Raw genomic sequence first — 26567 nt, 5'->3', positions numbered from 1 at the left:
AAGGATGGACCCTCAGTTTTGAGTAATAATAATCCCATGATTTTAATTCATGAAAACTGATATTCAAACTCAGTACGGATATAGAATTCATCTCTGTCGATGAAGAAAATTCGAATTCAACATTATACGTAACTCTTCTCTGTGACAGTATAGTGGTTTCACCACTTACAACTCTTTTGAAGAGGTCTGGGTTCGAGTCCCGTTAACGATTGGAGGGATTTCCAAAGGCTTCTTCAGTCGGGGCTGTAGTCTGGTTACACTGAATTATTCCGAATTTTTCATCGCGAACAACAGGTAAATCGGTCTGTGGTAGAAAACACAATTATGCGTAATAAAGTCTGTCACTGATGCACCTGAAACGAAACCAATAGCTGTACGTAACTTTTCGATTTTTTATAACTTCAAAAAGAATTCTAGGATATAGTTTTATTACAGACTCCATAAGGTTTCTCTTTTTTTTGTGAATATTCTCCGATTGCAACCCTTCCCCCACTACACACACACACACAACCCACCAGACTAATTATTTATCAGTGAGCCCCGAGTTAATAATGTGTTCACAGCTTAAACCAAGGAAGTTTTTAATTTGATACCATAAACATAAATCCAAAAATTTACCTTTTTCAGAAGTTATAGGAGAGCATTATTAAGTTATGGCTAACGATTTTTTGAAATGGTTTGTAATCAGAATTTAAAAAATTAGTCTCTAACCAAGAAAATATTAAATTGTCAATCGATGAATAAGGGAACTAAAAATAAAGGATATGGGTCTGGGCATGCAAAAGTGAGAGAGAGAGGATAAAATGAGAATTACCTTAATGATATTCTGTTGAACTTCCATATAAGTGTGTTATTTAGATTGTGGATGCCCGAGAACAAGTTGATTCAAAATATCGCCATCAGGAGAAAACAAATCGCTACTCCATCAGAAGCATTGCAAATATTTCACCAATTGAGACATGGTGTTATTGTATTGTCCTTATCAAAGCAGCTCGCTTCTGCCATAACAGCACGGGATCTTTCAAAATGGGGACTGACTGAGTCAAGCGATTTCTTAATTGCAATGAATCAGGGTTCATTAATAATCTGTAAAATTAGGTATTTCAACGTATGTGTGGATCTCTTGCCAATCGGATACATTTGGGACATTATGGGACGTTCTCTGACCACCTCCTCTGTACTCCATACCACTGTTACCCAGTTCACAGCAGACGTGCAAGATGCATGGCTCAATGGCCACATTTTCTACTCCATTTAGCAATTTTACCAATTGAATTGTTGTTGATGGAGACCATACTTCATGCTGATGTGCATCGCATCTTCATAAGTTAATACAAGTATTTGCATCTCAATTTATAAAAATACATCGTGACCTACGCCCGACTGATTACAGTCTTAAAAAAAAATTCGTAGTAAGAAAATAAACTTAACACAAATGTAATTTTTAATGCGTCAAGGAGTAGCTGTAAGGATAATGTCTTAAAATGTTGTTTAGTTTGCAAAATGGAGTAGGGACGTTAAGATTCCAGTGGGTGATAGTCGACGATTAAGTTTACAAAATCTCGTTTTTCTTTAAATTTTATTTTCATTCGAAACTTAAATATAGTAAACTGATTTTTAGGAAACTTGTAACTTTTCAAATATTTCACACAATGAACAGCTGTGAAGGTGAAATATTTCACCTTCAGACCGAGCAGACAGATAATTCCTTTCGCGCTATAATAACATTTAATATTCCAGTATTTCATCAACGGATATTATTCACATAGATTTTTATAAACAGTCATCAGATTTTTCCGGACGATTCAACAGATATTTCAAATTTTAGAATGGGAATACTGTTCATAATACACGTTATGGATATCAAAGAATAAAATCTCTAAGGATATTGTTGAGTAGGCTATCACTTCTCAAGCAAATCAAACGTCTAGTCAAGCAGTGAATTGCAATATTTTTTCTATTGCAATTCACTACTTGACTAGACGTTGAAAATAATTGACCATGGACTGTCTTGTGGTCTGATGGAGCCCACTTTAAATTGAATTGTGGAGCGCCAACAAGTATAAAACACATAATGGAGCAGAGGAAACCTTGTGACAGAAAAGGCAAGTAGAAAATCCACCGCTATATCCGCCAACTTTATTTTTAAAAAGTTTGAAAAGAGGCTGAATGAATTCAAAACACATTCTTTAGCCTCATAATGATATCGTATACCATAACCATTCGATTTTGGCTTTACGGGTTTCTGAAAGACAGAGTCTACTACTGGAGTCAGCTCTCTAGTAGAGTTAAAAGCATCAAGTAGTTGATTATTGTTATTGTAGTAGGGTTTTAGGAGCATCAGGACTAAGACCATATTGCTCCGTGTGCATTGTCTGTAAATTGCGTACGACCTGAAGTTAATTTTCTGTTTGCTGGATGAAAACCTCAAGTTTCCGGGAGCAAAAAACCATTCTACCCTCGTCTGAGATCGATTAACTCAGCCACGTTGTGAAAAAGCCCATAAAAATTCCTCACCTCATCGAGAGGATTCGAACTCAGGCCTTTTTCACTCGGTGTGGGGGAGGATGTCGATCCTACCAACTGTGCTACCCACGTGGCCCAAGTTGTTGAAAACATTCTTAAAAGCATCAACTTTTTACACTTAATTCTGACCGATATATTGCATTCCACCGGTTCTTAATTCGCCTTTCAGTGGTTAATTTTCTTCCTTTTAGCTGTAAACCCACTTCCTGAAAAAACGCTGCACCATTTATTCCTTAGGTCCATACGACTGTTAAGTATTTCTGCATACTTTTAAAAATAGACTAACTTTAAATTTGGTCATCCATTCCCAAAGTAACTTTCAGAGAGATCCAAAATAACCAAATCTTGAACGAACTTCTGAAAAACTTCGAATACCGAATAGAAATCCATTTTCGATATAATCGAATATATTTTCAATGCCTCTGCAGAACTTTCTGTGCCAGTGTTTCCCATGCAGAAACTCCTATTCTGCCACCGATAAAACACTGAAACGCTCCCTGTGGTAACATGTAAATGTCCTCTCCACGCTCCATGATGGATGGGAGCGACATTATAAAGCACCAAAGGGATCATCTAGGTTAATATTCCAAGAAAAGCGATATTTCTCCATAAACTGACATATACTGATTTCCCTCCCACACCCACACGCCCCTGTGACGCATTCAGATACTTCCTTTACACAAAGGAGAAGCATTTTAATAACAATGCGTGTTTACGTCAATAATTTCAAATAAACCGTTCGGTTAAAGAACGCATTTCAAACCTCGGGTCAGCGACCTCTGTATACGATTCTACAGCGGGTCCGTACAGACGCCGCTATCTGGGTTAAAGCTTTGCGAATAAAGGACGAAATCTCCGATTCAAATCGATGAAAGCGGCGAAAGTGTCGAAGAAATGAAACCGTGCAATTCCTTTTTTTCTTTCTTTCTTTGACCATTTTCCGATAGAATTCGTATTGTGAGTCATTTAAAAAAATAAAGTAATGAAAACTTTCTTTTTTACCCCTTGTCAATTCGTTTAAAGACTCTGCGAGTTTCTCGCAGCCTGCAGAGAATTTTCTTAATCTAAATGAAGCGATCAGGAATCGACTACGCTCAGCATCCTTATCGATTGCTAATTTTGACCAAGTTTTCCCCCATCGCATCGCGCTAAGGAAGTGAGTGTCTCTCTCCATTTCTGCTATATTTTAATTAAAGAAATAAGCCCGAGTCGGTGCCACTAAGCAGTGCCTCCCCTATTTATCATGCGGGCGATAGGGAGAAAGAGCCTGTCGGAAGGTATAATAAGGTTCTGATGTAGTCCAGAAGGAATACGTGCTCAGTGTCTGTACGCCTAACACCACTTCATTTGACATGTTCCTTCTCTTCTCAGTTACCGGGAGAGTTTTACCCATAATGCCCCCTGTTTGTGAGCGTGTCTGGAAACAGTCCGGTGACTGATAGCAAACTGTTCATCCCTTACTATAAGCCCCCCTGTACCATTGCTTTCATTAATGGTTCCGACTGTATAGCCCAGTCGTTTAACGATGGCTCAAATCAAGCGTTTACATTGGAAGTTGGCATGCCTGAATGGCTGGAGGTGCTTCTTCCATTTGTGCATAGCATAATCTACTTCTGTCTGCAAGTTCATACAAGTGTATTGGGGCCTGAACTTCCACAAACACGCATCAATCAGGTGCTCACATCTGTCACCACTAAATAAATGGTTTTATTTTTTTTTTTCCGTCCTTCATAAGTGTAGAAGCATGGATAGAAGCATTTAATCCCATCTGCGTGCAACATCTACACACAGCAGTTCCCGGTTATTAAGTTCTTTTTTACAGAACAAACAGTTTTCAAAGTCATTTCAGTAGCACTAATGGAGAAGTATAACTTTTTTTTCCTCGGCCATCTCCCCAGAGCGCTGTTTACCAAAGACGGATCAATCTGTGTAGCTTTTTCTTGCACCGCCTTGTCAACCGAAAGCATAGCAACTGTGATTTAGTGTGGCAAGAAAACTCCATCCATTTGTTATGTTAATGTCTGCCTTCCTCGGAGAGCGGCTTGATTAAAATAAATACGTTGCACGAGAAGATGTGCAGGCGAGAGGACCAAGAGATGGCAGTAGATGGTCATTGATGAACATTCATCACTGACACGAGGATATTTCAGCAAATGAAGTATAAAGTCCTTTCCGGATGACGGCGCGTTCGCAGGCAGGTCTGTCTTCCCGGGAACAGGAAGGTATTAGAATTAATCCCATCCTAGCTAGGCTTAATACCAAATGCAAATGCTGTTTAATCAATTTGCATAGTTTCCATTTAAAGGCATGGGACGAGGTGTCGTGTTCATCTCCCTGCTAAGTGTAGCAAATCTGGTCATGGATGCGCGTCACACCAATTATATTTATTGTCCCTGCGAGCAGGACCACACTGCCTCCCCTTTGTCGTTGGACAGTTCGGCAAACGAAAACAGGGTGGAAATGATAAACAGTTGAAATAAGAGTTGTACAACCAACGAATACCCAGATGCCCTCAAGACCCGTAGTAATCCCTATTTGCAAATGAACGCTCTCGCTTTAATGATCCCCATGTTTAAGATCCTCCCACCTATATACTAATTCCCAAATATAATTTTATTTAATACGAAAATGACTCCTAATGGGTTCTGTTTTCGCTCGCGAGCATTTCTTTGTGTATGAGAGAGTACACACATCCCACCCCCCCCACAAACAGTTCTAAGTTACCAATTAATTTACGAAAGTGCAACTGAACTTGCATTTTTAACCACTTTTTTCCCTTCCCAATCAAATGTTTACATTGCCCAGTTGGTTAATAACAAGCATGCGCACGAGGATAAGTTCGTCATGGGGTTAAATAAGCTGGACCACACAGAGAATCGCTAATTGGGTTTTGTAAGAAAATATGAGGACATAAAGCGTATTTAGACAGGCTTAATGGATTGCTGAGAAGTACAGTAAGCTATTATGGTAAATCAACGTTTGAAATATCCACTCTTCTCTGGGTGGAGATTGTGTTCGAGAAAAAAACCGAAACAAGGAGTAGGGCACTTATATAAGAATTCATGACGTGTGGTATTGCAAACGACGCTTTGTATTATGGAAATGTTTCTTCAATGTTCAACAGAAGAGGTGAGCTTCGTTGAGGTGTATTTTTGTAGAATTTTTTAGGAAATATCTCATTCAAAATGGGATCTTGTGATAAATTCACGTTTCTTAACTTTCTGGAGATTGTTTTGGGTTAGTTCCAAGTGGGGTTGCCAACTGTTCCTCATTTGGGAGGATAGTTCTCCTTTATGGTCTCTCGTCCTTCCAAATAAAGAAATGCCCCCTATTTTTAGAATTTCGCTTTATAAATTAATAAATTATATCCAGAAAATTAAAACGACTTAAAATTTTTAAAATATATTCATTTTTTATTACTATTTTACAGTTTATCATAGAGTTTGCACGCTTCTTTTTGCACCCTTGACCGTAGCACAGTTGGTATAATCACCATCGTCCCCCATCGGACAGAAAATGCCGGGTTCGAACCTCGTCAATAACTGAAGGAATTTTCATGGGTCATGTTTCACAACGTGGCTGAGTTAGTCAGTCTCAGGCGAGGATTACATGATTTTTTCTCCCTGAAACTCGAGTTTTTCATTCAGCATAGAGACAAATCGACTGCAGAACACGCCCATACATAGCGCAATATATTCTAAGTCGCTGATGCGCCTAAAACCTTACAACAACAACAAAATCTGTTAAATTGCGCAACCCTAAAAGAGTTAATGGTACTCTGAAATTTTCGCATGTCAACTAGTCGTCATGATATATAAAAACAGTCAAACTATACGTTGGAAACAAAAAGCGTGGTGGAACCATTAAGGTATAGCTTGACCGCCTAGAAATTAACTCTAGGGTGGGGGCTTACATTAAAGGAATCACCAAACTAAGTATGTTACGAATAATCAGGGTGAGGATGTTCTCTGTGTCTGAATTCTCGTGCGCGACTCTCCTACTGCGCATGTGTATATGTGACCTTAGAATAGTTAAATTTGGGCCGCCGTAGCCTAGTGGTCAGGCGCGCGGGTGCATAAGTACACGTGCTTTGAGTGACCGGGGTTCAAGCCCGTGACTGCTGAATACGGTGCTGTTTCTTGTAATCTGTCTATCTTGTGAACTCCTCTGACCGTTTGGTCGTGCCGGAGTATAAACAGAAAATTTATTTATTTATTTAACACACAAGCCTATTATTATCAGTTGAAAAAGAAGAGAGAATATTGGTAAGCTAGTTTGTTGGACAGGCTTTTAAGATGGCAAAAGTATAAATGAAGCATATCCAGCTGAAAGAGTTGAAACCGGGCTGTATACACAGGCACAGTGATGGTATATGGTCAGTCCGGTAGCCTGCTGCTCACGTTGGACAAGATCCTAGAACAGCTGATCAACGTTGGCACCATTGGATAGCAGAACACACCCACAGCCGTCATCCGGGTTCTGGACCACCCTAATTGGTTGTCGCCTGCATGTGTTACGGATATCATGAAAAAACAGTGATTAATAACCTTAATAAATTAATCTTTTCGCTCGGCTTCAACCTTTGCCGTCATAATAAGCCATTATTTTATGCCACGAGCCACCCATTCGTTATATATCCTTTTCTTGACAAAGAAGTACTCGAAAAGCTTGTATCCAGCTTCCGGAGTGGTCTGGTTTATCTCTCCGGGTTTAAATTATTTTAAACTTGTGACATTACAGCTGTGATACTTATGCCGAGATTGCTCCTAGCATGTGATTTTATTCCTTATATCGGATACTGCGTTTTGTTTCTAGAGTACTAAACGCGCATTACGGTGATAGTAACTTGACAACGGCTTATCGGCGAGCTCTAGTGGGCTTTGGCAGAAAAGGTTGTATTCTTCTTGTTGTAAAGTCAGATTAGTGGCGAGTTTTCTGACTTGTTTGAATCGTGGTACCTCGGAATTCATTCAGTCGCGTACATAAAAAAGTAACTTACACCCTTTAAGATACACTGGGGATGAAAAGCATTTTTGCTCACATGAATGCATTAAGGACAGAGAACTACATAATAATTCTCCTATTCTTTTCATACTCAAAATCGTTGGTTTGCATACTCCATGCTCTGTTACTAAGGTAGCCATCAACAGCCCTCAATTGTTTATCAATTTTTCACCGCTGGACAACACTCGTGTTTATTTTTCATGGATATTTTTGCAGCATGCTGGTCGTGATACAGTTCACTCAGCCCAAGTATTAATAGACTACAAAGTGTTCCAATTTTAGACGACTCCACTAAATAAACGTGTTAAAGAAGAACGGAATTGCATTATAAACATAATTTTTTTTTGTTTCCAGCAGTGAATGTATACGTTCGTCATTTAAATATCTTCACTTACAATGAATGGGTGGATTTATCTAAAAACATGCACGCATAACTTGTGATGTATATGGAAACAAAATACGTTTAGTGAGTCGAGCTGATTGGCGCAGCACAACGTCTAATACCATCCTGACGTCAGAATTTGAAAGCTATAATAAAATCGTTTGTAAACGTTATTGGGCAAACAAAATTGGCAGCGAATGATCATCTAAGAGTGAGCAACACGCATAAGGCAACGTTATGTACAGCTGACGGAATTTGAGAGTGGTTGAATCATTGGGTTGTCAGAAGCTGGAACGTTAATGCGGAAAATGTGGAGTCTTGAATCGCATGCTTATACATTGATTCCATGACCTTCCCTAACACAAATTCAATCTCATTGACCAATAGTTACCGAACACCTCTTCAACATCGCCTTTTGGACTGGAGAGAAATTATTAGTTCCCCAATCAGAAGGATCTTTCCGGGGTCAAATAATGCTCTTATTGTCGACAGTTTTATTCACTTATATGCAACCCTTTTAAATTATAATTGAATGTGTACCATCGTCCACTGGAGCCATTTCGGGACATTTTCTCCTTTAATCTCTGTAGCTGTTCTAACAAATTCTCTGAAATCATTGCTTATTTTATAGTAATCTGACCAACTGACATCCTCCAGAGATTCGATCTTGCTTTCGATTATAAATATCGTGAGAAGCATATATGCAACACATCTCGTGGACTTTCTATGGTCCTTCAACTGTAACTAGTTATTATAAAAAAATTTAAAGTGAAAAAAAAAAAAAGGAAGAAAAAAGTTTATCCATATTTAAACTTCTAAGCTTGCAAAGTATTGATAAATTTAAATTATCGTATGTAACTTAACGTATAGGTAATAGTATTTTTTAATAAATATTTAAGAAAGTTCAAAAGTTATAACCTCTTTAATAAATCGTTTAATCAAAGAGGACCGAAATAAAATTGACGTCAGTATTCTGAATGACGTAATAGAATCATGGTGGGCTTCAGAATTGGACATCCGAGAATGAATTATAATAGCATTAATAGTTATAAATAATTTATGATATTTCAAAACTATTATAAAAAAATATTTGTCCTGAAAGAAATTCAAACGAATTCGCATTGGTTTCTTTCCCCCTTTTTTTTTTTTTTTTTTTTTCTTTTTGGCATCATTTTCTCCAAGAGAATGAGACAGGATTTAACTCCGCCCACACGTACTTCACCACTTTGCCTTCTCCAACCATAAATTATGTATATTGGCTGTGCCACTTTCTAAAAAGCCTTCGTGCAATATTTTTAACCAATTAAAAAAAAACAAAAAGACAAACAAAAGCATTAAATTCTTATACTGTGCATACTTTAAAATTCAGTAAATCAGAAAGCGTCATCTAATGGTAATTAATAGATACATCCTTAAAATTTTATTTCTTGATTTTCAGAAGAGGTGCAAAAAAACAGGAAATTTTTTCTATATGTAATAATAATAATAGATATAATATAATAATAGTAATAATAAATAATTTTTTTTCGATATCTAAGCTAAATAAAATATAAATAAATAAACATTAATAAAAATCTGCTCATGGATATCACAAATTAGCAAATATCAGCGTTAATAAATCATAATATAATTAAATGCGTTATACTACAGTTTTAGTTTTTAAAAAATTAAATTTTTATATAAAAAATTTCTATATTCAAAACGCTACTTAATATTTATGAATATTTTCCAGTTATCGGCTAACCGTAGTTAACTTTATTATTATCGAGAAGTTGTAACGTTTACGTATATCTGCCCTTCTTATATTTATAAATTATTGGATTAGTGTATATTTATTATACATTTAGCGCAGCTACATATTTTTTAAACACTAAAACGTTATTTATTCAATATTTACACAAATATCTCAGACGGTGACCGATAGATGGCGGTAGGAATACGACTGCAATTCGAATATAATTTTCAATGCTTCTGAATGACAGTCGTACAATAACATTTATTTTATTTTTAGGATTTTATTTCTCGTCAGTTCAGTATCGATTTAATTAATTTAAGTAATGAATTTTAGATGTGCGAAAATAATATATTTTAATGAGCAAAACAGGAGGTATATTTTCCCCAATGTACATTTAATGTTACTAGTGATAAAAATGTATTAATAATAAAAATACAACAGCGAATAAATACATAATTCATATTCGGTATGAATTTTATTATAATTAAACAATTTATCCCCGCGAGATTAACAGTATATACAGTCACATTTTTCCATAAAGAGATTTTTTAAAAATCACGAGCTGGTAATATCTGCGCCATCTTTCTTATATTTTAATTAAATAAACTGTTATTTTATATGAAAAAAAAATATTTAGTTTTTGTAAGTTCAAAAATGGTGGCTGATTCTGGAAAAGAGAAAAAAAAATCAGAAATGTTTATTTTGTTTCTTGACACACGGTGTTTAAAGACACATGAAAGCGTGTACTAAACAGACAAAGTCCAGGTGAAATATTAAAGTGTTTTTTAATATTAAATGAGAACATTTAATATTAAGCGTAACATATTTATATAACGTGACTTTTAGCTTCCTCCCACCTCCCCTCAAAATCATACGTTATAATAAGGGAGTGAAAACTAGTTCTTTCTAGTACAGAAAATGATGCTTTTGGTCACACTAGCAAATGGTGCTAGAGGTATTTTAAAATAGTGGCTTTATTTAGATATAATATAATAATTAATCTTACAGTAATCATTCTACGAATTTTGCTTTGTTCCTGTTGGTTGTGTTTTTTTTTTTTTTTTTTTTTTTTTGTAATCAAAGAACTAAGCGAAAATGTATTCTGAACAGTACGAAAAACATAATCTGAACACTTACCTATTTTCAGGATAGTTCAGTGTTCTATTCTGAAGTATTCTACCCTGTACTATTCTCAATTTTATTTTTCCATAATGCATTCTGAATCTCAACTCTTACTAATATTCTGAACCCTGTAATAGTTGTTCAAAAGAAATGAAATATATGTTGACAACCACTGTACTGTTTGCTTGATATGCTTACTAATAATCTATTTCGAAAGGCGTCTTTACAAATACACTATACTTATAAAAAAATTCTAATCTGTCTGCAAAAAAATTACATAATTAAACACTAGATATTTATTGTTATTTAAATAATTTAGAATAAAATGTAAATGTTTTTTACTATTATTAAAATAACGGTTTAACACCTAGTAGATGCTCAGCGTTATTATTTAAATCAAAGGTGTAAAATAGAAAACGCTATTATATTGAAAGTTTGTAACTGGATTTAATTCTCAAGCAGTAATCGTATAGTTAAGCTTGTTAGGTGAATAAACTAATTAATCTTAATAGGGAGTCATAAAATATCATATGCGCGGAATTTGACACGTTTTTACTGAAGAATCGGATAAGCATTGCTTTGTTTCTATGAAATAATATTTAGTAACCTTCTGGTAACATTTATTTCTATATTTGGTAACCCTGAGTATAACCCCCAAGTGCAGATCCTGAAATACAGCACCTAGTATATTGGAGGTGACCACCCAGATGCGAACGAACGTAAGGAGGGGCGAGGCGTGGCGTCCACACCACACGGAGGAATACCGCCCCATCTATGTTACCAGGCAGTACGAGGTGATAGGTGACTCTCATCAGTCAGTGCAATACCACCACTTTGCTTACTGGAGGCTTGAAATGGTGGAACCCATGTTTAGTCTCCAGAGCAAAGTTTCGGCAATCCCCGCCCACCTATCTCTTCCATCGTGCAATATGATTGATGTCTTTTGAGATTATGATGGATATAATGACGAGATCCAATCTTCATTACATTTCGACAGCCCTAAAACGGTGTTCATTGGCCAGATAGTCCACCTGACCGAACCTATTGGAAACTCTCTAGGAGGTTTCCGGATCAGTTAGTGTATAATCCCGTTACCTCTATTCTGCCAGACAGTGAATGGAGCGAGGCTGAGTAGTGTGTATGAGGGGAGAATTGTCGAGGTCACGTTATATTATGGATCTGGGTATATTGCTATATTCTTGCTATATGTACGCCATATCCCAAAACTTTATTACCTCAGATAACATGTCCTTTTTACTTTTTTTTACTACTCTGAATACATCATGAATAGGCAAACTAATGGAACAAACTTATCTGCGAAAAGACCTAAACCTCCTAAACACTTCCTCTTTATTTTACAAATATACGTGGTCTCAGTTCCAATACATTTCATACATTTATTTACACACACAATTCTATATACATTCTCAAGATTTATATACATCCATTTATATATACATGATACAAGATTTATATACAATTTATATACATTCTCACATATATATCCATCGCGACATGTATACAGATAAAGTGTATTTGTAAGTTATTAGCGGCTTCCAGGGTTCCCCCTATATCCGCCGTTTGTTAGGCTTTTTGCCAAGTTGCCGGCTCAGAAAAGAACTTAAAAGAGCATCAAAATTTCACGTATATATTTAACACAAAAAAAAAAAAAAAAAAAAATTTCTTCAAATTTTTTAAGTTTTTGAATTTTGAGAAGAAAAAAAAAAAATAAATAAAAAATAAATGCATCTGATAGATGAAATATGTAATTAGGTGTGCATTAGTGTTGTGTTTGCGTTGTATGTTAGCCGGCACCTGGCATTTAGCAGTAGGGGGCTGTGGCAGGTTTGTGTCACAGCCCCTCACTCCCATACCTAGCCTCATGGAGGCAGCCAGGATCTACTTTATCTTAAGAGGACACGGACTGATCCAGTCCTGTGGTTAAGTTTTTGGACGTCTGATGTCCCATCAAGTTAATCCTGTGTGGCCGGGTAATGCATCAGGGAAGGTCCCCTCAGAATTACCAGGGCACACTTTTTGGTTTTATTTCCCCTTAGATATGAAATAAAATAAAATAAAATAAATAAAACAATTAAAATAAAGTAAAGTAAAATAAAATAAATAAAACAATTAAAATAAAGTAAAGTAAAATAAAATAAGATAATTAAAATAAATAAAATAAAGTAAAATATATTAAAATAAAATAAATAAAATAACATAAATTAAACTATAATAATATAAGGACTATCATTTACTTTTCGATATCCCTATACCCCATCTCTCACAGGGCTCAGTCCTGGCCAAGAGTGGGAGGGATGTACTATTCCATCTCTTGCAGGGCTCAATCCTGACCAAGAGTGGGAATGATGTGATCAGTTCATATTGGTACGCAATCTGGCATGGTAGTGTTCATTTCTTCTTGTCTTTCTTTTTCCCCTCTCTTCCATTTTCTTTCTTCTTCTTTCTTCCCTTCTTCCCTCTCTTTTCTTTCCTCCTGGATATGTCCTTGTGTGTACCTTTTCCTATGCAGTCTTAAGCATGGGCACTGGGTATGTTGTTCAGTGTTATGCCCCTTGGTATTAGTCTTTTCTTTCCCTTTTCCTCTTGTTCTTCTTCTTTCCCTTTCCCTCCTTTCCCCTTCTTCCTTCTCTTCCCTTCTTCCTCTTTTCTCCTTCTCTTCCCCTTCCCTTCTTCTTTGTTGTTGTTCATGTCTCAATCTTTGCTTGTTGTCCATGTCATCCTATTGTGACCTGGGAATTTCACCCCATTACCTCTGCTCACTTGATGTGCCTTTGGCTTTGGCAATGTTAGGGTTAATTGGCCTTATTGTGCCTGGTACTGTTGATGTGAGGTACAAAGTTTTTGGCCCTTGGTGTAATTTGTGATGTCAGTGTTGCAGTCAACCTGCTTTGTTCTCATTGGCACTTAACTGCTTGCAGGGTGAGATGTCTGAGGCATGGGCACTGGGAATGTGATTCAGTGACCTGCCCCTTGATTTTATTCTGTCTCTCTTCTTCCCCTTTTCCTTCTACTCTCTTTCCTTCCCTTTCCTCCCTTCTTGTTGTCTTCTATGCCTCAATCATTCCTTCTTGTTCTTGCAGTGCTACTGTGATCTGGGACAAATATTCACTACTTCCTATACCTACCAGATGAGCCTTGGGCCCAGGCACTGGCAGGGTTAACTGGTCTTAGTGAGCTTGGCACTAATAGTTTGTGGTTCATACTGTGATCTAGGACACTTATTCACTACTACCATGATCTAGGACAATTATTCACTGCTACCTATACCTACCAGATGTGCCCTAGGCCCAGGCACTGACAGGGTTAACTGGTCTGAGTGAGCCTGGTACTGATAATTTGTGGTACATATAAGGTTTATGACCGTTGTTGAGGTTCCCTAGGAAGGTACTATTGTAGTCAACATGTATTTTCTTAATGGTGCTAAACTACTTGTGTGGTAATCTCAATGATGTACATTTCCACACACAGTCTACCAGATCCCAAATACTTATTCAAGCACTGCTCATCGCAGTTGTCCTAATTGTTCGCTGTACGATTCCTTTTGTTTCAAAGGTGGTACTTGTTCATATTTCCGCTCTGATGTTCCTGTCAGATACTCAGTAATTTAGAATCTCCTCTTTTCGATCTTCTCTGGCTTGAAATCTCTCTTCCCTCTTCTGTCAAATTTATCTGTTGCCTCTATCGTTTTCCGAACTCCACTAATCACTTGGAACTCTTTGACTTCTGTCTTTGAAACTTGACTTTCTCCAGTCCAACTTTCCTAACAGTGAGATAATTTTTCTTGGTGATTTTAATGTTCACAACTCCAGCTCGGTTCCGTTTACTAGTCGCTCGGGCGTGGCTGGACAAGATAATACTGAGGTTTTTGCAATTACTAATGACTTCGCACTGATTGTTCATTTACCTACCAGACAGTTCTAACCATCAGCCAACACTCTTCATCTTTTTCTAAGTACAACCCTTCTAAGTATAAGGTTAAGGAGAGTGGTGATTTAGGCACCTCACATCACGACTTGGTGATGGGCTCTTCTCCAATGAACCCTTTCTCTCGTGGTCATTCACCACCTCGTGTTGTTTAGCATTACAAGAATGCAAAATGGGATGATCTGAGAGATTTCTCTTCTTCTTTTCTTAGTCGGATTACTGTTTCAAAACTTCTGATGTCAACGTTTGCTCAGATCGTGTCAGTGAAATTATTCTTGTAGGGATGAAATCGTTTATTTCACACTCCACCTTAAAATCTCGTCCTTTTCCTAAACTATGGTATTTCAATAAATGTGCTAAGGTGGTTCGAAATAAGAATGTTGCGTATCGCGATTGGCTTGTGTCCAAATCTCCATCTTCATTTTCTGCATACACCAAAGTTTACAACTATAAAATAGTTATTAATCAGTCCAAACTACATTTTGAACAGGCTCAGAGCAGAAAACTTAGTTCTTGTCCAACTGGTTGTCGGGCATTGTGGTCTCTTGCCAAAGCTATTGACCTGGTAGCATCCACCTTTATTGTAACTGGTATATTGATGATCTTGGTAAGCCACCTCCTACTACTCCCAGTACACTCCATTGTGTCTCCTGTGGCCTTCCGCCAAAGGGAAGTATTTTGACCAGTCGTGATCCAAGAAAGCGCCAGGTGCTGGTGGTATTTCTCCACTTGTTTTCAAAACCTGTGCTCACTTCTGTTCTGTCTCTTCTTTACACTTTTTTATTCCACCGGTATTTTTCCTTCTGCTTGGAAATTTGTTCATATCTAGCCAGTTCCTAAAATAGGGTAACAAATCCCTTCCGTCCAAATATCGCCCCATTGCACTTTCTTCTACTCTTTCTAAAGTACAGTAATGGGAAAATCAATTACCCACCAACTCTTAAACTATCTAGAAACCTTCCATCTGATCAACGATCGCCAGTATGGATTCAACCAGTTCGATCCACTGATGATAATCTGGCTTATGTTACCCATCTATGGACAAATTCAATGGAAAAGTTATGGTGAAACTCAAGCAGTTGCTCTTGACATTTCAAAAGCTTTTGATCGTGTTTGGCATAAAGGTCTCCTAAATAAGCTTCTATCTTATGTCTTGTCAACTGCTTTTTTTTTGTAATTGTGTATCAATTTTCTCTTTGACCGCTACTGCGGGTGATGGTAGATGGTTCTCTGTCCTATAATTTCTTCACAGTGGCATAGCCAGGGTAGGGTCAACAGATACATCGCACCCCTGACGCCGAAATCTGGTATTATGGCGCTTTTTACGAAAGCAAATGGCACCTTTTTTTTTTTTGTGAATGTACCTGCTGAATCCTGTCTACGCCACTTAGTCGGTCTCAGACGTAGATAGCAAGGTACCCCCCCCCCACCCCAGAAACTGCGGTTTTTCGTCCAGCAAACAGGCAAATCGACCAGAGAACAGAGGCAACTTACAGACAAAATAAATATATGGGTAGATGTAATCATTTACGGGGGACTAATATGATAATTTGTTTTGTCTACGCCACTGCTTCTCCACTAACGCTAGTTTTCCTCAAGTTTCGGTTTTTCTACCACTCTTTTCCTATTGTATATGAATGACCTTCTTCCGTTGACCAGAAATCCTATCCGTAGTTTTGCAGATGATAGCACATTGCAATCCACCTTCCAGTTTGAGAAACCTTTCCCTGCACAAACAGCTTCAATTTCCCGAATATAAGCTACCAATTCATTAAATGCCGATCTCCAGGTAATTCTCCAGCGGGGCAGAGATGACTTAGTTGATTTCAATCCTTCTAAAACTGAGTCCTGTCTTAAAACTGAGTTATATCTTGCAAAAAGGATCTTCTACAACTATGCTTTTTTTCGATGACACACCGATTTATAAGAAGTTCATATATCTTTATTGGGAATTACAGTGACTTCTAATCTGTCGTGGCATACGCACATTACAAATTTCAATCCTTCTAAAACTCAGTCCTGTCATATCTCGCAAAAAGTATTCTTCTGCTCCTATGCTTATCTTTAGTGACACCCCGATTTCTAGGCAAAATGATATATCTCTTTTGGGGATTACCCTGACTTCTAATCTCTCTTGGCACAAGCACATTAGAAATATTGCTTCCTCTGCATCTAAAAAACTTGGTTTGCTCTTTCGCTCTCGGCGTTACTTTTCTTCCAAACAGCTGCTCACTCTGTATAAATCGAAATCCGCCCTACCATGGAATATTTTTCCCACATCTAGGGCGGTGCCCCCAAAACCTCTCTCAGGCTTCTAGACTCCTTCCAAAGGAGGGCATTTGTTTAATTAATAATACATCTCTTACAAAATCGCTCCACTCTCTCTCTCAAAAGTTCTGTTTCTGCTGCATGCCTTTTTCTACAGATACTTCCATGGGCACTGTTCTTCTGAATTGACTTCTATAATTCCCGCTCTCTCTTCCAGAACAATCTAAACACGTGCCGCAACCAATCAACATTCTTTTACTGTCCAACTACAAACTCACAGAACCAACTCATAGAATCCCCAGTCCCATAATACAGTGGCGGATTTCCGCACAGGCGCACGAGGCGCGCGCCTGGGGCCTCTTAAATCGAGGGGGGCCTTAAAAAAAATTGTTTCATTTTAAATTTTTACACTCATCTTTATTACTGTTACTGAATAAAACTATAATTTAATATGATAAGTTAGTAAACTCTTATGCGAATATCCCCACATATTATATGAAATATCTATGCGAACTAAGTGAATCTGAAGTAGAATACATATTATCATTAATGCTTAAATTAAACACTTTCAGTTTTTTCCTAGTGGAGGTAATTCCACCAGTGAAGAACCCTGTGACGATATTGCTCAAGAAACTATATTAGATTTGTACGGTGGTAGATGACTCTCATCAACCGGTGCAATACCCCAACTTTGCTTATTAGAGGCTTGAAGTGGGGAAATCCATGTTTAGTCTCTAGAGCAAAGTTTCCCGCACTCTCCCCCCCCCCGACACTTTTCCTTCAACCCATGCGCGGTACCAAGTACTATAAGTTTTGATACCTTTTGTGTTTGGGGATTTCATAAAAAAAAAAAAAAACTAATTGGGAACCAATAAGCAAGCGCAGTAGTCTTTTAAAGCCTCTGAAATCACTACTGCGCTGGCTCACATGTAACGGAGCATCGTCTTTTTTAATAGCTTTCGGAACTAACATATCACTCACGAATCTGTTACAAATTACTAGAGTTTGGTGTTTTAGTGTAGGAGTATTTTTGTTTTGTTATCAAGTAAGCATCTGTAATATCTTTTGTATTGTTTATGTATTTATCAAAACTGAATTGTTTGATGAGGCGTCCGTGACATTTAAAGGTAAAACCTCATATCCTTTCAAGTCTGAAATTGGTGTCCCACAGGGTTCATTCTTAGGCCCGCTATTATTTCTTATCTACATCAACGACCTGCCAAGCACCCTTGGAGACTACCAAATCAAAATCAACGTATTTGCAGACGACATAAAAATCTATAAAGCAATTCACAGTACCAATGACTGCATCATTCTGAACGAAGCTCTTCAACGATTCAGTGGCTGAAGGAGAACAAAATGGCAGTCAATGAAAAAAAATGTTTTTCTTGTGTACTAATGCACACAAGAAAAACAAACTTAATTTTTCTTATTGTATCAACCACAAAGCAATCAAAATGTTAGTACAGCCAAAAACGTAGGTATCTTTATTAAAGAATCATTTTCCTTTGATGTCCATATCTCTAACATTGTAAAGGCAGCTAGCAAAAAAGTAGGTTTCCTGAAGAGAATTAACAGCGACTTCAATCAATTGGCACTTTTTATCTTTCTCTACAAAATCAATGTTAGGCTAGCCCTGGAATTTGCCTCACAGGTCTGGTCCCCACATGCAGCTTACCAAAAATTAGAAATTGAAAATATTCAAAAAAGAGCAATCCGGTACGTTTTCTTTAAAAAAGTGGTCTTGAATGCAATGAGAAATCCTACCAAGAGCGGTGTGCATTCTTTGGACTTGAAACGCTGGAAGAAAGAAGAGATAAAGCCGACTTACTCCTTCTTAACCAGCTGTTAAATGGTACCCTGAATTGCCCTCATCTCGTCTCACAAATAAATTTCAACGCACCGACAAGAGCTTTAAGAAGCCATCCACTGCTGAAACCATCATATGCAAGAACAAAATAAAAGGTACTACAACTTCTATAACAGGACTACAAGATCAATGAACAAAGCAAATCTGGAGATATTTAACACCCCTGAACACTTCAAGAGGCAACTGAAATTGCTAACCTCATCCGTTACCTGACTTAAAATGGACTCATCTTGCAAGTTCTAAGACTCTGATTGTGTAATGTGTGTGAAGAAAAATACCAGTGCTCTAGCTTACTCCTACCTGTTCTCTTAAATAGGACGGATCAGTCCTACTTTTATTTAGTTTTATTTTATCTGTACATCTCAATTCACTGGTCTTCTTATGTACATTTACTTCTCTCTTTACTTTGGAAATGTATACTCCAAGCTTCTGCTTTGAAGCTGTGTAATAATGCTTTGTAGCTGCACCCTCAGGCACGTTTGATTGCTGTTTTGTAGCAGTTAACAATAATAATAATAATAATAAGGCGTGACATTTATAGCAAGTGATAATTGGGAATTAATTTTTTAATTCCCAATTAATAAAATATGTATGAAAGAATTGCGCAACCAAAATGATTAAAACCGCAACACCAAATCTAGAGCGCGTGCTATAGTAAAAACGTGCGCGTAGAATGCACACTGTAGTGGTACCGAAAATATTTAGAGGGGGGCCTCGAAATTGAATTGCGCCTGGGACCTCTCAAGTGCTAAATCCGCCACTGCCATAATAAACTCTTAAGGAGCTCCATTACATGGTCCACTCGTTTCTGAATTATTATTATTATACTGTGAGTACACAGGTTTTTGTCATTTAATTCGTGGGAAGTAGTGCCACCGTACAAACTCTTAAGTTTCGACGAACTGCCAGTAGATGGCAGAAGAGTATGTATAATGCGCTGCCAGAGTTGCAAGGAACACCATATTGTCTGGGGTTTCAAAGTAACCCTAAGTTGCGTGGTGTTAGTGTGAGTGGTATGAGTGTTACAGAGACTGTAGGAGGTCAAGTGTTTGAAATAAACCGCAATTTTTAAGTGGCACAGGCGCATTAAAGAAAATAGAACATCTGCCTGAAGACTCGCTGCCTAAGCAGCTGAGAACTTCACCATTCAGAAAATTGCAGAGGGCCAGAAGATTCTGAATGAAGACAGAAGAATTACTCTCCGTCAGCTAAAGAGAAGAACATCAATCCCAAATTTCAGCGCACATCGATTGTTACAGAGCAACTTAAAATATAGCGAATTTGTGCTCGCTGGATTCCACACCATTTGACCCATGATCAGAAACAAAAGCTGGTGAGAGCGTGTAGTCTAACAAACCTCTGTAGAGCGCATACATCAAAAACGATGTCGTTGAATAACGTTATGTTGTACAATGGCGTACAACATTGCTCACTCTTCAATATGTAGCTGACAAATCGGTCCACACAGCATGCAACTTAAGATCACTTTGCAACTACCATATCAACTGCCATGTCAAAACTTGAAGCTGTATCACCTTATTCTTGGACACACATACACACTCCTATCATCTATCGGCAGTTCTTGGAAACTTCAGTTGTTGTACGATGGTGCTGCCATTCCACGAATTAAATTATCGGTATGTACGTTATTAAATTAGTGTACCGATTTTGTACTAGGGAAGGAAGGTTGGGACAACAGATAACAAGAATGGGAACATTATTAAAATACAAAATTATTTTAATCAAAAAATGAAATTACAACTGTTTATGAAAAATTTAAATAACATCACAGTTTCTAAAAATAACTTGAAACCTGCTACCTATAATTTCAGACATCTTAAGAGCTATGTACGTGTATTATATAATCCAATGTCATTAAATAGATATGGAGACAAACACCCCATTATGTTGTTAATAATATATTGGCCGACATTGATTTTTTTAATTTGAAACACTGTTATTTTTCAGTTAAATTTTACTTAACAAGGCAAAAAAAAGTAGATAATTGCCCATCACTTTGAAACAGGCATGATGTGGGATCTACTGATACTGGCTTCAGGTGGCCTGGACAGTGTGGGATTTGTACCGATGCACACAGAGTGCGATCTCCCTGTCCCACATAGGGCATTCTGACCCTATGACTTCATTCCCCCTTAATATCAGTATCCTTTCCCCACTCAAACTTTTCACCTGGTGGACTCTACCACCCCGAACCTTTATCAGCTCTTAACAGTCCCCCTGACTGTGGAAGATGGGTTCCTCCACAAGGGGTCCCCATCTGTCCCTTTAACTTCCAATTTCCAGGTGGAAAGTCTTCCTGTCATCCACCTTTCTTATCTTCACCCCCCGCTTTTCACCAGCTTACATAGAAACTTCCAGTTTTTTCCCCCTTGAGGCCCTCCATAGCAAGCTCAGGCGACGTCCAGGGTTCGCCCCCGACAGAGTCTTTACCTATACCCTACACCCGGCCTACCTCCTCGTGGTGGAGAACGGGCAACGGCGGGTCCCACTAAGTGAATCCGCGGCTAAACTGCCGGAGAAATACATACCAACACAACCCAACGCTACACTATGCAGACGACACCAACACTCACCCTATCTCTGGCCTTTACAGAATTTGTATTGGGACACAGAGTATGCTATGCAGAGCTGGGGGACCCCCGGTGCCGCTTGACAAGAAACACTATGCATTATCGTATCCAGGTATCATCGTAAGGGTGGGGCATGACGACCCGGTCTTTGAGTGTTTTTTTAGATAGACCTAGGAACATTTATACTCATGGCTAAGGGGGGCATATGTCCCCTCTGCCCTCCCCTGAATACGCCCCTACACTATAGTATCACTTTGAAACGATCCAGGATTCGCCCCCGCCAGAGACCTTTCTGTTGTCTACTGCATCGTGCCTGCCTGCCTGCCTGCCCGGGACAGAGAGAGGTCATGGCCCCTAGTGGGACGAGATGGGGTCCTACTAGGGGTCCTGCGGCTAAATGGCCGGAGGAAAAACAGAAACAGACAACCCAACACTAAAACTCACACTATCTCTGGCCTTTATTGAGTTTGTACTGCAACACGAAGTACACAAACGCGGAGTTGGGGGGGGGGACCCGATGCGCTTGACAATCAACACTATACGCTACGCTATCACTCTGGAACGTCTGCGTGGGTAGTACAGTGGTTATAATTGTCGTTCTTCCCACACTAGGTGGAAAAAGCACGGATTCAAATCCCGTTTGATATAACAACAACGCCATCCAGTGCAGTGTGCCATTGCCTGTTTTTATGTTAATCACACATCTTTTGAGTACATAATCTAGGCACACAGACAAACGATCGATATACCACTAACAGTATGCCTAGCCAAGTGATATTAGTGATTTTCCACTTGCTGTTATCTGTGGGATTCGTGCATCTGAGGTATTCTTAAGTTGAACAGGCAACAACCATATTAACGATTATACTGGCGAATACTAGTGGTCGACATAATCGAATGATTAGTAACCGAGAGATTGCAATAATCGAAAATACTCGTTTGAGATAATCGATTATATAAAATGAATTTCTATAATCGAATTAAGCATTCGAATGATGTGGGTATAATCGAAATAGTGGAATGATTTGTAATAATCGAATGAATAATTCGAATGATGTGAGTATAATCGAATGATTTTCTATAATCAATTATGACCTCTCTGTTATGCCCATCAATAGTGAATAGCACGGAGAGACGTTTCTCGGCAAATGATAGATAAAAACTAGCAAGAGAAAAGAATACCGATCAAAAATAAAAAGCAATAAGAGGAACCATTAAAATCTTAAGAAAAGGCAATCTATGGCAGAAGTTATCGCCGATAATTTCAACGTGAGTGGTGAATAGTGCTTTTCTATGAAGGCAGTGCATCAGTGGTTAAGGAAATGACGAATAAGTCATACTCTTCCGCGCCTTTTCTGGAATGTCCAAGTACCGTAATATACTTTGCTTGTCATGAAACTTCGCTAACGTAATCGCAGTCTTACGTGAACACGCACATCCCATGAAAGCAAGTCTACCCCAAAGGCGACAACGTCTTCCAGAATAAGAGTGCCACTGTCCATCGCTTCAGAGTCGTAGTAGAATATTTCAAAGAAAAAGACACTGAATTACAGCGCATGTACTGGCCACCACACCTGCATAACGTAAGTGAGAAGTTGTGAAGAGGCACACAGGACAGTATAAGAGTTCCCGAACCAGTCACTCGCTAGTAAACCGTTCTGTTGTAAAAGTGGACAAGAGTCCCTGTGAAAGATATGCGAGCACTCGTTGTGGGACAGCTAAAGGTAGATCAACTATTGATCACACTTTCCTTTTTTTCTTTTTATTTGTCTGAGGAGGCATAAAATTGTCTATCACACCTTAAAGTCATATGCTAGAGAACCTTATCCTTCAGAAAATCAGCCATAAGGCGCTTATCCCCCAAAATGTAAGGGTGGGGCGGAGGCCTTACATTTTGGGGATTTCTTACTGGAATCCTCCAGTACTCTTTCGGCACTCATTTGTGCTTCGTCAAAGAAGAGGGTAAGAAAGCCCTTATCTATAAAATCTTATCAACGCGGTGGCACAGTTATTATAACCACCGTCCTCCCCACACCGGTGGAAAATCCCCCCCCCCGGAAGCTCAGGTTTTTCATCCAGAAAAACACAAGAAAAATCTCTCTTTGTTGAACCGTATCTCATCAATATTAGTGTACGAGAATTAAACACAAAAGAAATTTTCTTATTGGCTCTTTCACTCAAAATCTAAACTACCATTTCTTCTCATATACATAATAATATTTATATGCGTACATAAATAATGAGCATATCTGTCACAGTGCACGTGCACCATCAGGTTTTTACTTCACGGTCATCCAGAAATAACTAATGCGCTGTACCATTATAAACAGTAGGCACCTCCTAAACTTCAACATATAAACAATTACAGTTTAATCCTTAAACCTCCAGTCCCCTTTCTCATTTATAATTCTTAATCAAACTTATGCACGCAAAATTTCAGATACGCAGTTACATGAATCATTTGTAAATGTAATTTTAACGTCTTCCTGTTGTCCAATGTTCTTAGTCTTAGTATAACCCCAAAGTCTTAGTATAACGTCTTAGTATTATTATGATGAAAATAGTTTTGACCTCGCAGACCCCTGAAAGGGTCTCGGGGAACCCCAGGGGTCTGCGAACTACACTTTGAGAACCGCTGCAGTCTAAATTATTTCTTTCAAATAACAGTGATATTTATTTTAAATTTTTATGTAGTTTTAAACGAAAGCCAATGTTTCTTATTACAACTTAACTTCATCATATACACTCAGTGATCACTGAATTGCGACCACCCCATCCGTAATGAACTATGCCGCATAGCTCTCAGTATAAAAAGCGGTACAGCTTCATACGCTGGAGCACTGGATATTTGCATCTTGTTATGCAATTCAAAGCATTAAAGTATCACTCCTGGGACGTAGTAAAGATATCATGGAGTTTCAAAAGAAGGGCATGATTGTGGAAACTCGTGAGTCGGGTGCTTCCAAAATGGCACGTCTTGTCGGTTGCTCACAGCCGGCTGTGGTTAAGGTGTACAAAGAACGGTGTCGAACGGATCGAACCACCTCCCACCAACAGAACTCTAAAGGATTACACAAGCTCGATGTTGCTGGTGTACGAAGGGTACAGTGAGTTGTACAGACAGATTCAACGGCAGCTCACTGTGGGACAGTCGACATCGCAATACAATAGGGAGAATTCAAGAACAATATTCCAAATGACGACTTCCTGCACACTTCTATGTATGGGCTTCCACAACAGACGATCCAAAAGACACCCCTTCCTTACCGCTGGTCATCGTCGACGGCAAATGCTGAGGTGTGAACAACACGCTGGTTAGGGACTGGAAACGCGTGTGTTAGTCAGATGAGCCCAAATACCTGCCGCAACATGCCGACAGAAGCCTTCGTGTGTAGTGCAAGCAACAGGAGTCCATAGACCCATCGTGGATGCCCACTGCCCAGGCAGGTAGCCCCAGGAGCTAATTCTTGGGGAACTGTACTTGGTAATTCTCAAACTGTGATAGTTTTAAAAGTTCGGCTGAATTTTATTTTGTTTATTGCCAGTTATAGTTTTTCTTGCACGAGTTGTTGAATTAGCTGCCCTACGTCCTCGGCGTCTGGGGTAGGCGGTTAGGGTTTATCCCTAACCGGCTAACCGGGTAAAGAGGTAGTCGGAGCAGAGAGGATTAAGTTTATCCTTATAAACTCGCCCTAAGTATATAAAAGTTCTTGGGACCCCCACTCGTTAAACTTGAGTGGGGGAAAATTTTAAATTGGAATCCTTGAATAGATTTTCGGATTCTCGTACAACTAATTTTGTCGAGTTTTGTTTTATACTAAAAATTGTAAATAGTTGTAAATAGTTCAGGTGTTATTGTTAGATAATGTCTGGAAAAAAGTAGAGTGCTGGTTCTCTTCCTAAGAGGAAGATGGGTGCTGAAGTTGAGCCATCTAGTGATTCATCTGACTCGGAGAGTGGTGACTCCGTATGTCAAGTTGATGGAATGACATTAACCGAAGTCGAGTGTATGGTATTGGAAGAAGTGAAGCAAACAAAGTCTAAGAATCCTGCTGTAAAAAGGAAGAAGCAGTTTAAAAAAACTAGTTGTGCCAAAAGTAAGAAGGTTAAAGGTAATCAAGCGACTGAGTCTACTAGTAAAGCAACTTTACTAGTAGACGTATTATTCCAAGATGAAAGTAATATATCTGGGACTATAACGGCCAGAATATTAGAAATCTGGGATGAGTTGGAAATGGCGATAGTTGAGACCGAGGTGGATCTGAAGATCTGTCAAGCAGGAATGCAGGAAATACAAAGCAAAAAGGACTATTCGACCATAGTAAAGGAAAGTTGTGTTAAGCCTAAAGTTGCAATAATAACGACCAAAAATAGTCAACATAAAAATAGCGAAGATATAAAGAAGGACATCATATCTCAAATAAGACCAGTCCTGCAGGATGTGAAAGTAAGGAACCTCAGAACAGTTAAGGACAAAAAGATCGTAATTGAGGTGGAGTCCGAAAAAGACATAGATGCATTTACTGAGTGTCCCAAATTCAAAGATTTAAAGTTGGATGTTGAAAAGATTAAGAAGCGGAATCCAATGATACTAATCTATGATGTTGAACAGGATATGGACAAAGTTGAATTGAAGGAACAAATATGGTTAAAGAACGTTAAAGATTATGGAATTGAGTTAGAAACATACCAGGAGAACTTTAACGTGATTTCGGTTAATAAGGCCAAGAATAAAAATGCGAATAATTGGATAATTCAGGTGGCAGGCCCAGTCCATAAGCTGTTAACAAGAATTGGACGTGTATATATTCACTGGAGTGCCTGCAGGGTCCGTGATATTGTCACGGTGACTCAGTGCTACAAATGTATGGCGTTTGGACATATTGCCAAACATTGTAGAAGCGAGATCTTTTGCGGCCATTGTTCCAAATCAGGGCACTCTTATAAGGTGTGTACGGGAAGGGACTTAGCTCCTACCTGCATTAACTGTAAAAGGAAGAATGTATCCGGCGATCATAGTGCGGTGAATCATGATTGCCCTGAATACCAAAGAGCAATGGATTTGAACAAAAGACGCACTGATTATGAGTAACCGGATATGTTATGAGTGCTGATTTGGACAGG

This window comes from Mastigoproctus giganteus, chromosome 1 (genome assembly GCF_048544385.1).
Source record: "Mastigoproctus giganteus isolate SK-2022 chromosome 1, ASM4854438v1, whole genome shotgun sequence".
NCBI lineage: Eukaryota > Metazoa > Arthropoda > Arachnida > Uropygi > Thelyphonidae > Mastigoproctus > Mastigoproctus giganteus.
This window is presented reverse-complemented; position numbering follows the sequence as displayed.